The sequence below is a fragment of the Podarcis pityusensis genome, assembly GCF_964106645.2.
Source record: "Podarcis pityusensis genome assembly, chromosome: 6".
In the NCBI taxonomy this organism is placed as follows: Eukaryota; Metazoa; Chordata; class Lepidosauria; order Squamata; family Lacertidae; genus Podarcis; species Podarcis pityusensis.
The window spans coordinates 37,717,073-37,734,586 of NC_138030.1; positions in this window are offsets into that span (position 1 = coordinate 37,717,073).

The following is a 17,514-nucleotide window of genomic DNA, read 5'->3' on the forward strand; positions in this document are numbered from 1 at the left end:
AGCAGTGGTATCATCCTATGTGACAAATCTTTTCAAATAAAAGAATTACAGAGAAAGATGGCTAAGGGCACCTGAGCACCTCTCCACCTCCTCAGTTTATATCCCTTCCACATTGCTGGTACTGAGTCACATTCTCTATTTCTTCTTTCTGGGACATTTTTCTTATTGACATCAAACATTTGTCTTGGGCTTTGAAAGACATCATTTGGCCAGAGAAAATAGATCATTGGTGTTAACTCTCACTGAAATATCTCCAAGCCTCGTTCATTTGGGTGGGGGGTGGGGACAGAGCTCGGAGCCAAAAAGCAAAGAACAATTGTCCAAGATCTGGTTCCATTGCCAACTGGATATATGGCAAGGAATGGGTTTAAATTTTAACATCTGTAGGAGGGCTTTAGGAGAAGATATGATACAATAAGGCAATACATGGCATCTTGTTTTAAGAACATCCATATATTCACTGGACTAGGAGGAGTTCCTGAGCATTTGTATCAAGCTAGTTTCTCATTTTGTGCTTCTGACTTCAATGTATGTAGTCTTCTCTGGCTTAAAACAGATCAACTTTCCTCTTGGGAAAGAGCTGTAGCTCAACTGTAGCCTTTTTTTGCATGCAGAAGTTTTCTGATTCAATCCTTGCCACTCCAAGGATTTGGGGAGACCCCTATCTGAAATTCTGGAGAGCTGCTACCAGTTAGTGTAGACAGTACAGAGCAAGATGGGATGAAGGACCTGACTCAGTATAAGGCATCTTCCTATGCCCCTGTGCGCTGATATTTGTTTTCATGGTCTCTGCCTCTATCCGTGTCTAAGCTTTAATGCAGAGGCTTTGGTCGGAGTTCGGCTGAATGCATGGAATTAGCAGCTAGGACAAGCTAGGACCCCGCTTTCTGTCTCCCCATGGGTTCACTGAATGTCTCTACAGAGCTCAGATGTGTTCCAAATATGTCCTAGGTTAAATTGCTCTCACAGATATGGGAAGTCAAGTTACCTTGCCTGCCTTGAACTTGCAATTGGCACAGCAACAAAGCACTGCTGGAAAATGCAGATTTTCTGCCATTTGTGAAAATTAACTTCCCTAATTAACTTACACATATAAATGCACTTAGAATGAAGACATTAAGTTGATTATCTAGAAAATTGCTACCTTGGTAGATTCCCGGATGCCACAAATGCCCCTGATTATGCCAAGAATGAAATTGCTCTTGTGGTTCTGGTACATCAATGTGATTGAAAGCTTAAGAATGGAACGCACACAACCTCCGCCTCTGGCTAATTTAAACCTCATTTCACTGGGCAACATTAACAGGATCTATAACAGTTTATTTGATTCGGGTATTAATAATCAGAAAATATAAAATGAGCACCCCCACTGCTTTCATAAAAGACCATCAAATACTTTATATAATAGCTTAATTTCACATATGATGCTTTTCTTAGGAATATTCTACTTCTAACAGGAGTTCTCCACAGATAGATATAGATATTTAAATTTATTTTTGTTTTCTCTCTCTTTGCAAAAAAATAAAATGAAATTATTGATCTACATCTCTTAAAAAGGGGGTTTCATTGCACTAGTAGCTCTATGGGTTATGGTTTTGCTGAACACATATATGTAAATATTTCATTTTTCACATGTCTCCCCGCTTTTCCTATTCTGATGTCAGTTCTTATATGGCTGTGCTATAACAGGTGATGTTGGTTATGTTGTGCTGTTTCATTTTTGGTATGTACAGTGTACCTCGGGTTACAGACTCTTCAGGTTACAGACTCCGCTAACCCAGAAATAGTACCTCAGGTTAAGAACTTTGCTTCAGGATGAGAACAGAAATTGCAGGCGGCGTGGTGGCAGTGGGAGGCCCCATTAGCTAAAGTGGTACCTCAGGTTAAGAACAGTTTCAGGTTAAGAACATACCTCCAGAACGAATTAAGTTCTTAACCCAAGGTACCACTGTACTTCTCTTTTCTGTTTTAAAATTGAAAACAGTCATATATATATATATATCTAAAGAATTTAAAAGTTTGACTATTTATTGAATTAAAGTTTTATCCTGCCACTCCTCACAACCAAAGAGCAAAGCACACATAACACACGCAGGTTTTGGAATGACAGTTTGCTGTCATTTTAGTTGACAAAAATATTTAGTGACTGGATTTCTCACGTTTTGACTGAAGGAGGAAACTGCCTTTGCCAACCTGGCGACCTCTAGATATTTGGACTCCCACTTGTCCCAGCTAGTGCTGTGAGAGCTGTAGGGCCAGCAGCTTCAAGAAGCATCAGGAGCCCAGTCTGTGAACTTGATTCTTAACCACTTTCAGAACAAATTGACTTCAACTTCTTTGGTCAGCATTTCTGCTTTGGCTGGACTGAGCTTCACTTCATTAGTTCTCATCCAGTCCATTACTGATTCAAGGCTGAGATGGCTAGACTGATGGAAATTGTACTCCAAAACATCTGGGGATTCAGGAGGGCTGACGTAAAGGCTATTCTTCTGTATATTCTTTGAGCCAAGTATCCTCTTCTTTGCAAACACATATGCCGAACTTAGCACAAAACTAATCTAGTCCTTGACTGATGGAATTTCAAATCAATGCAGTGGAAGCCATCAAAGCCTGAAGTCAATGTAAAGCCAGATCATCAGCACCACCTCACTTCATGATTTATGTCACTTGCTGATGGGCCTTTTACCAAGGAAGAACAACTAGTTTTAAACCCGTGTCTTTTAATAAAAAGGAGCTCTTGTTCAAATGTGTTTAAGCGATATGTCATGTTAGATCATATCAGCTGTAATGTATTGTGATTGTAGTGATGCAGAGGCTGGGAAATTTCAGAAATATACAAGAGAAAATGGCCTGTTTTGGGATTGTATACTTAACAGCGAATAAGCAGTGACAGAGCCTGAAACTGTGGCCTTAGAAAGGAAGCGTGCCCCAAAGTTATCCACTCTGTTCAGTTTGGAATGAGAGCTTTTCAAAATACACAACGTGTGCTGCTGCTTATTCTGTCAAGTTCAGACGTCTGAAGCAACTTTTCTAAAGGAAAAGAAAATGATAATGTAGGTTTCATTTATCTACAGAAGTAGATAAAACCAAAGAATGAAGCAAAATGAAACCTGGAAGGAATTGTCATCTAAGCCTTCTCTAGGAACACCAAGAAAAGTCTCATAAGCCGCATAATTCATGTACGTTCTATGCAAAAGACCTGATGAATATGTGGTGGTTTGAAGGGCAATGTGACCTTCCTCCTCCTTCCATTCTTTTTCAAGGCAAACTAAATGAGACACAATTCACATGATTAAAAATTGTTACTTAGCAAATGGAGAAGGGGTGGGGGGGTAGAGAGGAGGTTTCAACTCTTTGCAACTTCCATACTATGATTCCTCCCGCAGTTGAACTGGTACCGGTAGTTGAATCTTACTTCAAAACTAGTGAAAAGAAAGCATCTTCCATTGCAACTGAGAGCAGCAGGCTAGCATAGGGGTTACAGAACAGGTCACATGGGACTCACAACTCTGTCCCCTCCCCATCCCTCTGCATCTGCTGCCTGAGGCAGCTGCCTCACTCTGCCTCATGATAGGACTGCTGCTGCCCCCACTCATGACGCCAGACATTTGTGTTGTAAGAAAAGCTCCATACACAATGATGGCATGACTGGTGTCATCTTTGGTTTGGCCCTCAATATTCTCTCATTGGTAAAATAAATAGGATTGTAGTTGTAAGTCAGAGGGTCACTTTACAGAAACATGTTTTATCAAGTGATAACCACAGCTGTTGAGGGACTGTGTGGTTGTGTGGAAGGGAGATCAGCCTTCATGAAGCAACAAACTAATGGAACCAAGGTTGTTGGGGGTATATATATATATATTAGCTGATAATTACTCCCAGTCTGTTTTTGTGATTTGGCTGCGAATCTGAAAAAAGGCAGAACAAGATGAAACCTAAATACTACAAACCAAAACACAATGATATGATGAGTCTTGAAGACATTAAGAATATGACATTTTATTCAAAGAAGTATTATATTAATTTATTTTGTGAGGTGCTACTAGTGATTGGGTGTTAAATCAGTGTATGCTTCAGGGCATGTTATTTAACTGAACAAGGTATGATTTTTTTTTTAATGCTAGGATGTGCTAAATTAGCTTATTTCAATGTCATGTTTATGGAAATCATATGCAAAGAAGCCTAAACAAGCGACTTGAAGTGAGTCAGTGACACAAAAATTAATTATGGTTGCTTAACAAATTATGGAGCACACTGCAGTTCTGAAATCAACAAATATATCCACCGAAACAATGTGGAAGTGTTTAGTGCTGCCCAGCTTAAAGTTAAACGTTCCTTCACACCCCACACCCCACCTTTGTACTTGGACATCCTTTAAAAAAAAACAAACGTGATGGGGGGGGGATTGTGCAAGTTCTTTGTTTTCTGCCTTGTCAGGGGCATGTTAGGGCCATGGAAGGATTTTGGATCCTGCAGATCCAAGGCTTCCTCTGATCTGCTCTCAACACCCCCCTACATGCCCCTTTTCCATCCCTTCTGCTATCAGAGCACCAATGGCAGAGGTGTCACCTTCCTGTCATGTTAGGAGGAGGCCTTCAGCAGCAGATCTCAATCCATCCACAGAGGTGTGTAGGATCCAGTGGTCCCACATCTGCTCTTCCTGGGAGCTGACAATGGTTCTCCGAATATCCTACTCAAATCATCCTGCTTTAAAGCATTTGACTTTGAGTGGGCTGCACCAAAAATAAATGAGACAAATGAGAAGTCTTGGCCAGTCCTGAACGTGCACTAACAATATATATTGTTTGTGAAGCAGATAATCGGAGATGAGGCAGCAGTAACTAAGAATAAGAATAAGATTAAGAATAATATTGTGTAATTCATGAGATAGGATCTAGATGTTAGCTTTTGTTATCAAAACATCCAAGATTTAAACATGGCAGGAGGGAAAAGAACAAAAGATTATCCCAACTTTTGCCATGAGCCTTTTAATTTCCAGCAGTCTCAGGTGACTACCATAGCAGTAAGTGCTGGATACCAGTTTGTGTTTTCCTGTGCCATTCCTTGCTCTTCCCACCTTCCACATTGTGAATTTCAGCCAAGGCACATTGTTTTGTTTTTGGATTGCAAATCACCAGTGCTCAGGTCCATTAATCAGCTACTGCAATTGGTATTAATGGCAATCAGTGAAAAGCAATCGTATTTCAAACTATCAATTCAGAATGGATAGGGTGGGAATTGGGCATGTTTTATTTATTTAATTAGTTTGGCAATTAACTGCTATAATTATCTTGCTGAACACCGTTTAATGAGGTAGCATACCTTCCAAATCTAATTCAAGAATTCAAAATGAAAGGCCAACCGTGAATCCTTACTAGGCTGACAGGATCAGAGGGGGATACAATAGATCAGCCTGAAGACTGATATTTTCCCCTCCCAAGTTGCCATGAGGTTAAGCACTTAAACTACAGTGTGTCACAACGCCTTAATGATCCAACTAATATATGGTCCAGCTACTGCATAGTATTCTGGGGCTTGGTACATAATTGTGTTTGCTTGGATACCATGGACAACAGCCATCATTTACAACAGGAGTGGAGGACCTTTTTCACCTTGATGGTTGCATTCACTTCTAGATAGCCTTCCAAGGACCACATGCCAGTGGGTGAAGCAATGAGTGTCAATTTACCCTTCTAATTTACCTAATATGGACAATGATCTCTAGACCAGCAGGGATGGGTTGTCTCCTGCAAAGCAGCTTGCAGGATGAGAAGAGCACCCTGGCATCTTCTGTGATGCTGCAAGGGATCTGAGGCATATCTCTCAGCTTGGACACTGAGGCCATATTTGTTCTGTGTTTTCTGTATAAAACTTAGACAACTGTCGTGAAGGCAGAAAAATAAGTCAGGGTATTTTTTGGAGCGGCGTTATATAGGAAGCCACAGTTGCACTTCTTCTCAGTTGCACTTTAGGAAGAGGTTGGATGGACATCTGTCACAGATGCTTCAGCTGAGATTCCTACATTTGCAGGGGTTGGACTAGACAACCCTTGGGTCCTTTTGAACTCTACAATTCTGTGATTAAGTGATCCATTATGCCAATGTCAGGAACCAATTCTATTAGGTTCTTGTTATGCAACAGATGATCCCTGGACAGCATCTGGTCAATTAAAGTCTTGCTCCAGCATATTCTGGTAGCCCAGAAGATGGTGACTGATAGGAAACCAAGTTAGTTTTGCTGCATTATCTAGGAGGAAGTCTTGATGGATCAGATATTGCTGGTGCCCATGATGTGGAATTAGATGGGGGGGGGGGAGAGATGTCAGTATTTTCACTGCCACTATTGCAGAGGGTCACATGTTCAGATGATTCATTTCTTATCATTGTGTGTTTAAGCGGAAGTCAGGTTGACAAACTTCCACTCTTTGTTCTCTCTCTCCACATAGAGAGGATGCGTGAGAAGCCTCTCACACAGCACACCATGTTTCTTTTGTTTCCTTTGCTGTAAATAATAAATTGCTTGATGCCACAATTCCTACACAGTCTTGCTTTTGCTGACTCTGCTAATGCGTGCACATGTCTTGCGGATGTGTGTCAGAGATTTATACAGAAGTCCGGCAAGGGATACTCCCGAAAAGGGGGTCCTTTTACTCAGTTCGAGCCAGGAGGCAACAATGGTGGTGAGATGGGTTTTCCATTCAGTGCGGTATCTAAGGGCTTTTCTGAATGGGTTCTTACCTTTATTGATGGCAACAGCCTTTACCCACTGGGTATTTGCATGGAGCTGGATACAGCACCCCTACCCCCACCTCCCAGCATTGAGAGTTAAGGGTGGGGAGGCCTCCCTTTCTCTTTTAATTCACCTAGCAAGCAAGCTCACTGGCAATCACTGCCAGGTATGCCTGTAGGCTAGGCCACAGACTGCTTCCTCTGAATTATTTCATTTAAAAAGCAAGACATAAAATTTTTAGAAATGATAAATGACTAGCAAGCACCCTGAGAGTGTGTGTGCCCATGCGGCTTTCACAGTCACGTCTATAAATTATAGCCATATGTGCTTCATGAGTGTTTAAAGCACAGGGCCGTTAAAATTGGGCACTTAAAAAGTCTCATTAATTTCAATAGCAGATTTAAGCACAGCTTTCCTACTGACATCAATTGACTCAAAAGTGTTTAACTTTGGCTGGTTCATGTCCTTATTGTTTTCTTGAGTATCATCTTTCACTGGGTTCACTATGTCAACCAGGAGCAGGAAGAAAGTTCGTTTCCCTACCAATCAGTAGCTTACAAGGACAGATATTAAGAAAGAGATGTTCCCCAACACTTCCAAAGTTACTGCTATTTGTGCTACCAAAAAGTTGATCCTTGGATAACTGGCAAAAGATTAGGTTACAGCAGCACGCATGGACACACGCACGCGCGCACACACACAAGGTTAAGAGGTTTATCTCACTTTCCTTGGTCCTTCAAAATCCTAAGGTCTTCTGATGGGTTGAAATGTACTTTAGTCATTAGATCATTTCTTAGAATCTTGTGGCTGGTTGTTCTAATTTAAAATTCTGGACCTTTTTCATAAATCAGTTATGGCAGGAGGGAGGGAGAGAGAGGTGCTGTTTGGTAAAATACTACCTATGGCCTTAGGGCTCGGGATTTTCTTAACTGTCAACAGCCAAGACCCCATGTCAGAGTTCTCCAAATGTCAGAAAATTAATTATGGCCTTTTAGCAGTAACCAGTAAACTAACTCTATTGTTTATAATGGCATCTCTGGAGACTCAATGCAGGAAACCAGCTTGTTAGCTCTTGAGGGACCATAAGAAAAACAAAGAGTGTGTTAAACTTTCACCAGACCATTGTTTTCAGACTCTAAAATGGACAAAAATGTAATTAAGGAGCAGTCCTTGTTGCTCCTTATCCTGCAGTGCTCCTCCGCAGTGCTCCTTAAGTGTCACTTTGCACTCTGTTGATAAGAGTGAATGTTTTTATGCAATGATTATTGATCATTATATATAGCTTCTATGGCCATTGCTAAAGTAGTAAGCAAAACTCTCAGTCCTTCTACCCTTCCTTTATAGCATACAGTCCAATTTTGGGGGGAGGGGAAATTGTGAGGGAAGACATGTGGGTTTGTTTGCACCCTGGATGAATGTCACAGTGGATGGGTGGAGCCTGTGTGAGGCCTAGGGGACTGAGAGTAAGGAGGTGTGTCAAAAGGAGAAGGGGATGTGGGGGACCATCACCATCCTAGTACAGTACAGTGATACCTCAGGTTACAAATGCTTTAGGTTACAGATGCTTCAGGTTACAGACTCCGCTAACCCAGAAATAGTACCTCAGGTTAAGAACTTTGCTTCAGGATGAAAACAGAAATCGCAGCACAGCGGCAGCAGGACACCCCATTAACTCAGGTTAAGAACAGTTTCGGGTTAAGAACAGACCTCCAGAATGAATTAAGTTCTTAACCCAAGGTATCACTGTTTTGATATTATTAAGTAACACGTAATGCAATGTTGTTCACACTTTAATCAATACCTTGCACCTTGCATTACTGTACTTGTAATGTCATCCAGTTTGCATTTTGTCATCGTGTTTTGTGCTGTGTTGGTTGAATACATATTTGGGGGTTATGGCTGTGATTGCTTTTACAGTTTTCATTATAATTGTCTTTTCATTGCATTATTACATACCATCACCTTCCCCAGGACCTTCTAGTGAATGACAGGTAAGGAATACAATAAGTAAATAAATAAATAAAATGTTTCTCTGGGGCTCTCAGAAATCCAGTTCAATATGCATACCGTTAAGACTTGGTTTGATTTTGTGTGAGGAGAGAGAGAACATTTATACTCTTCAGAGGTAGCTGAATAGAGGGTGGGGGCATTCCCCTTGTCAATGGCAGTACTGTAGAGGAAGGCTGGTATGCATTTCATGCCCATTTACCCTGTGTGAGCCAGCTCTGCACTGGCTCACCCTTTCAGGCAAGACTGGAAACTTCTGGAGTCAAGGTGTTAGGCAGATCCTCAAAATGGCACATATCTTGGATAAACAAAGGAGCAAAATAAGAGCCTGAAATGTATACACATAGACATTGCTATGTCATCAGGAAAGAAGGTAAATAGATACCTCTGTATATTCCAAAGCTGCAATATAGCAAATGGGAAGACCCTATACTGCAATGCCATCAAATGGACCTCAGTGATTTTTGATGTGCATGTGTAGTCTTTCATTCACCTAACTGTGTGCAAGGGTATACACATCTATGCACAGCACTGTACAAACAGTACTTTTTTCTTTTTGTATTTTCTTTTGTTTCTACTACTGGCACTCTGGATCAAAAGCCAAAGAGATTTCAAACCATCAGATAGTCTGCGTGTACAATAATGGGGGTCAGGAAAGTACTTTCAACACAGTTCAATGAAAGATAAGGAAATGCTCTATCTGTTATTGGATTGATAGGATATTCCGATGAAAGGAGAACGTCCACGGCCCCTTTTTTCTGTGTTACAGCATAGTTCTCTACCTGCTCACTTTGTTCCAATTTCCTCTGATATTTGTTTTAGTATGGCAAAAATATTCCTTTGCTCCTGGTACGTGTACTTGATCTCACTCCAGTATTGAAGAGTGCTGGTACAGACAGTTCCTTTTATGTGAGATGAGATACTTAACCTTTCCAAAGAAGAGAGTTGTTTTTAATCATTGCCTCTGATTTGCACGCACTAAGCAATAAACCTAAATCTATCAACATTCTTGGGCTTTGCACTCTGCATTTTTAGATTCATCTTCCCTCCCCCCCCCCCCCATTTAAAAGATTGAAATTCTGAGTCACATGCTCAATTTTTGGTGACTAGACTGCACCACTCCAAACACCCAATACATCATGCGGCTGCAGACTCAGCCGCTGAACATGGTGGAGCCAGGCTGTCTCAATAGGATGCGTGGAAGCAATTCATATAATGCATTTTATTGATCTTGTGGCTAAAACGTGTGGAAGGTGGAGGCGTCATGACCCTGCGTCTCTGTTGGAAAGTCAAAATCATTTACTTTTACAGCTTCTTCGTGTAAATTCAGAATTAAATGGAAATATGTCTCTGGCGCCATCAGATGAAAATTGCTGTGCCCCCGAGACGCTGGTTACTGAACTTACATTTTCATTTCTATGCATGGTGGATCAAATATTTTCTAGATTCAGATAAAAAGTTATAATTTATAAATTACTCCTAAGGAGATACTCTAGTCCATATATTTTGGTGAGTACCAAAACATCCTGATATTTGTTTTTTACTTATTTTTATTTAGAAAGTCTTTAGGGGTTTAGAATCAACTTGAAACTATCACATCCATCACTGTTTAAATTAAGTTTTATTAAAATGTCATCGCAATGAGTATTCACCAGCTCTCCTATAAAGAAATGCAACATGTATGGAAGATGGTTATATTTATTAGCCAAATCATAGGAGTCTGGATAGGTGGGTGACCTAATAAGGAATATTCTGATTCCTCTCATCTCCTGGGCATGTTTACAACCACAACCTGTGGCCATGCTAAATGCCAGTGGAACCAAATATACATAAATTCCACTCGAAAAGCCAAACTGCATTAATCCACAATATGAAGTAGATGGAAAAGAGGAGACTCAAAATTCATGTAGGGACTCTACCAAAACATTCCTACACATCCCCAAACAACATGACTAGCAAAGCCCATGCTGTAAAGGGAGATATGGAGGGCATTATAACAAAGAAGGATGAGTGTGGGGTGGAGCCAGCTTAAGAAACCAGGCAACTGCCCCCTCCTGATAGGGCTGAGAATCCTTGTGCACAAAAACCACCTCCCCGTCTAGGAGAAACCACTTGAAGCTTCTCTCATGGGAAGAGTGGTATGAGTAATTCAGCCCCACTTGAGAATCAGAGTGGCAATGTTTCTAATATGGACTTTTGACATGACCACAAAGCCACTTGTTTGCTTGATTGACATGTATGGCATAGGTGTGTGCTGTGGCCTCTCGTGCAGAACAATGTATGTTTTTTACTGCAACAAGGGATGGGCATGTTAGCCCGATTTCACTTTCACAAGCACTCAATCATAGGTCCATTCTGAAATATCAGCAAATAAAACTCTTCTAGTCCAGTGTAGAATGATCCTGCCAAGGGTGATGGGGATTTTGCGACACAACAGGCACACATGTATAGTAAAATGTACATACTGTAAGAATCCCTGGCACAATGGTAAACTTTATGACTGTCTTATTCCACTCACAGTTTCCAAACTGGAAAGTGTTGACTTATTTTTCTTACACAACACAGATTGCAATCTAACACTGAATTCTCAGTAGTGGGAAGAATATTTGAAAGCTTCTTCTTCCTCCACACCATCTGTTCTGTTCAACCAAAGCTTCCTATAAGAGCTACACTGGCTTATTTCATGCAAATTGCTAAGTCCTGCTTCTCAGACCTATATTCAAGGTAATAGGATCCTGGATGTGTTGTGTGTCGCTAATAAATTAAAGGAAGAGATGAGATCTGTCTTCTTAATGTTCTCTTATTCTCTGTATGGTCATCAAGAGCACACGCCACCTGTTCCCACCTGTTTTGTTTTCCTCATCTCGCTTCTGCGCCTTCTTTCTTCATCTCCACGTCAAGCCAAACACAATACATGATAAATCGCATTTACATAGGAGAGATGACTTAAGTCTTTCTGCACAAAAGCTGATGCTGCTCAAGTCCCCAAACATATTTTCTGTTTCAAAAATCTGTCTTTTTTGCAGCCGTATCTTGAAACTCTCTGTCACCACGGCAGCAGAGATACGCTCAATGCCAAATAACAAAGAGGAGAGGGGGAAATGATGTGGTTTTTTCCCAACGTTTTGCTGAAGACAGTGATCCCAAACTCTGGAGAATCACACAATCTATCCTACAAAGTTCACAGAAGGAATATTTACTTGCTTTTTCAATACTTCATATTGTCTCTGCATGGCTAAACTGAGATGAAACTGATTCTCAAGTTGGAATCAAACTGGGTGGCATTTGTGCCACTCTCTGGAAGTGGAGATTACAGTGGCAAGCATGGATTGCTATAGCTTTTGAAAAAAGAAGTGTAGTTTGTAGCGGTGCCTGGAAGATGATTGCAAACTTTGCCCTAATGGAAAAGCAACTGATCCATAAGAAAATGTAAATTTCATAATTCTAGTGCACATACTGCATCTACTCATTCAGCTTGCACTTCTACTAACTCTAGTTTATAGTGGTTCCAGGTTAATCTCTACTGGAGATGGAGTCATAATGAGCATGGGGCCGGTACAACAGATGGAGTCTGGTGCAATTCTGCAGCTACAAACCATGTACATCCTCCTCTCTGCAGGACAGAAGGGTTCCATCACTGGCCAAGAAACATCTGGGAAGCAGATATGCAAACTCCAGACACTCCTCCAGAGAATGCTTTTGCTTAGGACTGCATCTTACAGTGAGCACTGCATAGTAGGAAACCAAAGGAAAATTGGACTCAGGTTGCTGCAACACCTGGCTGTGGCTAGCATGGCTCAGAATCAGATTGAACAGCTGCTTTCCCAACAAGCTGCAACAATAGAGCAATTTGCTGGTGAGCTGTATCAGCATCTGATGGATGCTGCACCTCCCATGGCTCAAATTCTGATGGTCTCCTGCATGCTGCTTTGCTACTTATCCTATCACGAAGCACAGAGGTATTTAAAAAGGCACTTTGCAATTCTAGAACGTTGCCTGAAGTCTGTGCCCACCACCACTCCTGCCTGCTTTTTGTTCAATGATAATCAAAGCTGCCTTGAAGTGCAGAGATGTGTGTAGATTGTGTGGACCCTGTAGAAATGCAGTTCAGAAATGCAGTTCAGAAAGTCACCAAAGTGAGGACACATGCAAATACCTTGCTAATCCTCTTGAATATTACCAGGAATAGCTAGCTAGTCATGTTAAGCATGTATGGTATAAATAGGGTCTGAAAGTTAACTTGGAACCAAATGAAAAATAACTATATTGAGTTAACCTGGAACCAAATGAAAAAGAGCACTTCTGCAAAATAAATAAATATACATATACATATATGTACCGGCATATGTACTTTGGCCACCTCATGAGAAGAGAAGACTCCCTGGAAAAGACCCTGATGTTGGGAAAGATGGAGGGCACAAGGAGAAGGGGACGACAGAGGAGGAGATGGTTGGATAGTGTTCTCGAAGCTACCAGCATGAGTTTGACCAAACTGTGGGAGGCAGTGGAAGACGGGAGTACCTGGCGTGCTCTGGTCCATGGGGTCACGAAGAGTCGGACACGACTAAACGACTAAACAACAACAAATATATTCACTTCTCTCCTTCTCTCAGTACTCAGTGAAGCTATTTCTAAAGTATTGAGGGGATCTTAAAACTTTAAGATTGTTCATAGAACAGAAATTCAACTTTGCTTAGTTGCAGGGAGAGAACTACCAAAACTAGGAGACTTGCCTTCTGTAGCTGAAGTTCACTCATTTCAACTTTGAACAAGATTTCGCTTTATAATATATTCCTTAGAAAATGGGGTCATTTTCAACTTTAACATTCTGCTAAATGTTAACATGGATTTAGAGCTGTTTTGCAATTTCATTACAAACATTTCTCCCATAATTTATTTTACAGCACACAATATTTCTGGAGAATGAAGCATTTTTTAATTATGTACCTACCATACATATAGAAATATATATTGTCAAAATGTGTTGAGATTGCAGAAACAAATCTATACCTCATGGCCACAGTCCAGCAAATGATTTATTTAGATAATATATTAATTGCTTCTCAAGAATGCTTCTCTTAAGAATGTATAACAAATAAATAAGAACTTCTGCAATCTGCATGAATTTTTAGGAGAAAAATGGGCATAGTTAACATATTTATAGTGATTGTTTAGGGCTACCACATTCCTTAGCTCAATCATGCACTGCAAGAGAGCAAGCCACTTCAGGAAGAGTGATCTGGCTGTTAATCAGATGATATCCCATTATCAAAATGTAGACAATTGCCTGATAACCGCTTCTGACCATTTGCTTATTGCTCAGTACAGACAATGCTAGTTGACAGTGGCTCTCCAACCATACTTTGAAGCGTGAGGATTGAACTTACAACTTTCTGCATGCAGAATATGTGCTCTACCATTGAACTATGGCCCTTCTCCATGTACTGCAGCTTGACAGTGAGGAAATACATGCAGATTTCCTTTTAACAATAATGCATCCATTTAAATTTTTCAGATTTGCAGCATGACACTATGCACGTTTACCTGAAATTAAGTCTCACTGTGTCCAGCAGAGCTTTCTCCCAGGTGAAATAGAGATCTGCAAGTCTCCTTTGTGGAGCATTTCAGCATGTTATGGTGATGAACACGTGTGTGTGCCCCCACAAGTGCAAATAATAGATTATTTACTACGGAACACTTACCAGTTCAGGAGACAATTACACTACAGCTCTCAAACAGTTTAGCCAGATTAGCTGTTGTCAGCTACCCCAATTCAGTGATGGAGCTTCATGCTCTGGCACCGGGGGGTGGAGAGCAGGCGGGGCACGCATCGTGGGGGCGGGGCACGCCATCTGCAGGGGCCGGGGGGGGCAGCCGCGATGGCATCCCACTGGGATCACGCTGCCGGGGGTGGTGTGCTTGCCCCGCATTCGTCTTCCTCCACCAGTGCCCCAATTGGGAATTCTCACTTTTTGAGGGTGCTGGTATTTCTCTGCTGGTAATCTCTGACTTTTCAATGAATTGCAGTTCCTGGATTTCCTTGGCTGGGAGTGACATAAAATTTTGAGTTGTAAATTGTCATGTAACTATGCCTTTGGATGCAGCTGTAGGGCATAAGAATACAGGCCTGTACATGCCTAATCAGAAGACTTCAGTGGGACTTGCTTCTGAGTAGACATGTCTAGATTTGCACTGCAAGTTTAACAGATCTTTGTAGTTGCATGCCATGACCATGACCATTAATATGTGTACCAACTAAAATTTTCTATTTTCAAAAGCAAGGAACTGTATGGCCATATTAATATGCAGCAAGTTTATTGCAAGGTCATTGGTAGCCTTATCTGGTACTATTTAAAAAGAAAGGGAGTATAAGAGAGAATTAATTTTTTAAAAGCTTCTGATAAGATACAGCTACCACACTGCAGAGCACCAAGCCATTAGGATATTAAGTAAACTAGGCTGATGACTGTTCAATAGCCCACAAAATACTTCCCTTTAGGAAGGCGGAATAGATGATGAAGACAGTAAGAGGGACAGCTATACCACATCCTTTATAGTTATATTGCTTTTGAGATACAATAGGATGCTATGTTTGATAGCATTAGGAAACTGTGCCCCTACATAAGGTTTATCCTTACAACATTAATATTCTTTATTTTATAATGTGTGAATGCATCAAAAGCTTTCATGTTCCCACCAGGAATTATAAACAATGGATATCATGGCATGGCTGCCATAAGGACTGGGTGCTTGATCACATGTTCATAAACTTTCTATCTGCAGATAATTTAGGAGAGAAAAAGTATCAGAGGTCAATGTTCTTCTCAAGCAGTCTATTCTAGTGCTGTGCTAGAGTTTCCTTCTGTTTGTTTGTTTGTTTGTTTGTTTGTTTATCATTCTTCATAAATTAATGATAAAAGAAAAATCCCAAAGGGGAAAGAAATTTCATAATAAATTCTCATGCTGTGAGTTTTTTGTTTCGAGGTGGCTGAGAGGTTTTCTCAGGGCCTTTTATTTCATTTTACAAGTCACCCCTCCAGCTGTCTTCAATCTGCAGTCTTCCCAGGTATCCATATTTCTTGGAAACTGCATGATGTGTTTGATTGCATGATGTCATTTCCTGTAAGCATTTCCTTAACAGTTAAATAAAATGGGGTTTTTTTTGTTTTTATTTTAGGAAAGGGAAGAATGTTCATTAAAAACAAATTAATTGATGGCACTAATCTCAGGCACTCAGTAGCCAATCTTTCTGGGCTTTCCATACTTCATTTAAAGCGCAGGAGAAAGACATCATGAGGTAACCCTATCCATGAGACTTTTTCAGATCAGCAAACATAGTTAGCCATGGGAGTCGCAGAGCACTGCAGATATGTTTACATGGGCACACACACCATTTCTGGACACCTAACAACAATAAAGTAACCTTATTTTCGCTCGACAAAATTATAGATATTCTGAAGTTCCATGTGAACAAGGCAGAAAATCAGAAGCCTGTTTTGTGGGGAAAGGTTTAAAATAGAAAACAAGAACAGGTTTTGACATAGCACTAATCCATTGCACACAGTGTCTACCATCAGTCAGAATGAATGGTTGTGGAGAGTAAACAGGTCATTTCCCCCTCACAGTTCTAGTTTGAATGCAAGCCTGGCTGCAAGGGAAAATTCTTCTTCTACAAGTTGCACCTGCAAAAAAGAAGAAAGAAGAATCAGGAGCACACTTAATTTGTTTCCTTTGAGGGTGAGTCAACTGGTGTCATGGCAATTGACAGGTGGACAGCTTTGCCTACTTTTCAAGTAGCTCGTGATGGGCAGAGGAGTTCAGGATCTGACTTACTGACCAGATTCTGTTCCTCATCCCTGCTGTAACCCAGAGTGGAAGCCTGAAGATGGATTAGGGTTTGAGAACACCCTGCTTTCCCAAGTGATAAGGGCAAAGATTCTTAGGGGGTTCAAACAGAAAGGGTGAGTTCTGAAGCAATTGAGAGGAAGCAGGAAAGTAAAATAAAAACTGGCTAGGAACTAACAAGCGAGACCCATAGTAAAATGTTCTGGTGTGGAATGCTTCTCTTCAATGTGTCAGCCAACCAGCCATGCTCTCTTTCAGGATTCCATTCCCTGCACTGTTTTTGCACCACCACCCTAACAAAACACACACACAAAATATGACATGGCCACTGAGCAGGCTAAGTTCTCACTGGGTTGTTCTAGTTTATATAGTTTTGCTGAAGAGCTTTGAAATCCTGAGGGGTTCTCTGAGCCTGTAAGGTGAGCCTGCATATGATGCTTCTTGCCTTCAGGAAGCAACGACACTCACCTCTGATAATTGGAAACAGAGTGAGTGATGATACAAGATACAGCTGTCAAGTCCTCCTTTTTCAATAATTATTGATAAATTTTCATAAATGCTTTCCTCAGGCTGTTCTGTGCCTTTGGGGTATCACTAATATCTGTTGGGCAGTTAAAGCTGAGGAAGAAAAAGAACCCAGACATATGACGTTCCTTGAAAGGGGACAGCTGGTAAGTGTTTTGATAAAGTATTTTTCTTACACAAGAAAGTAAACAATTACCCTCTGGTGGCATGTTAGTACACCTGAATTTCCAATTCATATTTTATGTGAGCCTCTTTGCCAATTAAGATTAAGATGGTGAACACTCTTGCAATAACCATAAGGAATTCAATTACCATATAGAAAGATTGGATAGGCTTTCATTCCAAGGCCTAGCATAATAATATGCCATGTGTTCTGTACAAAGAAGCCCAAAGAGCTGAAAAAGATGA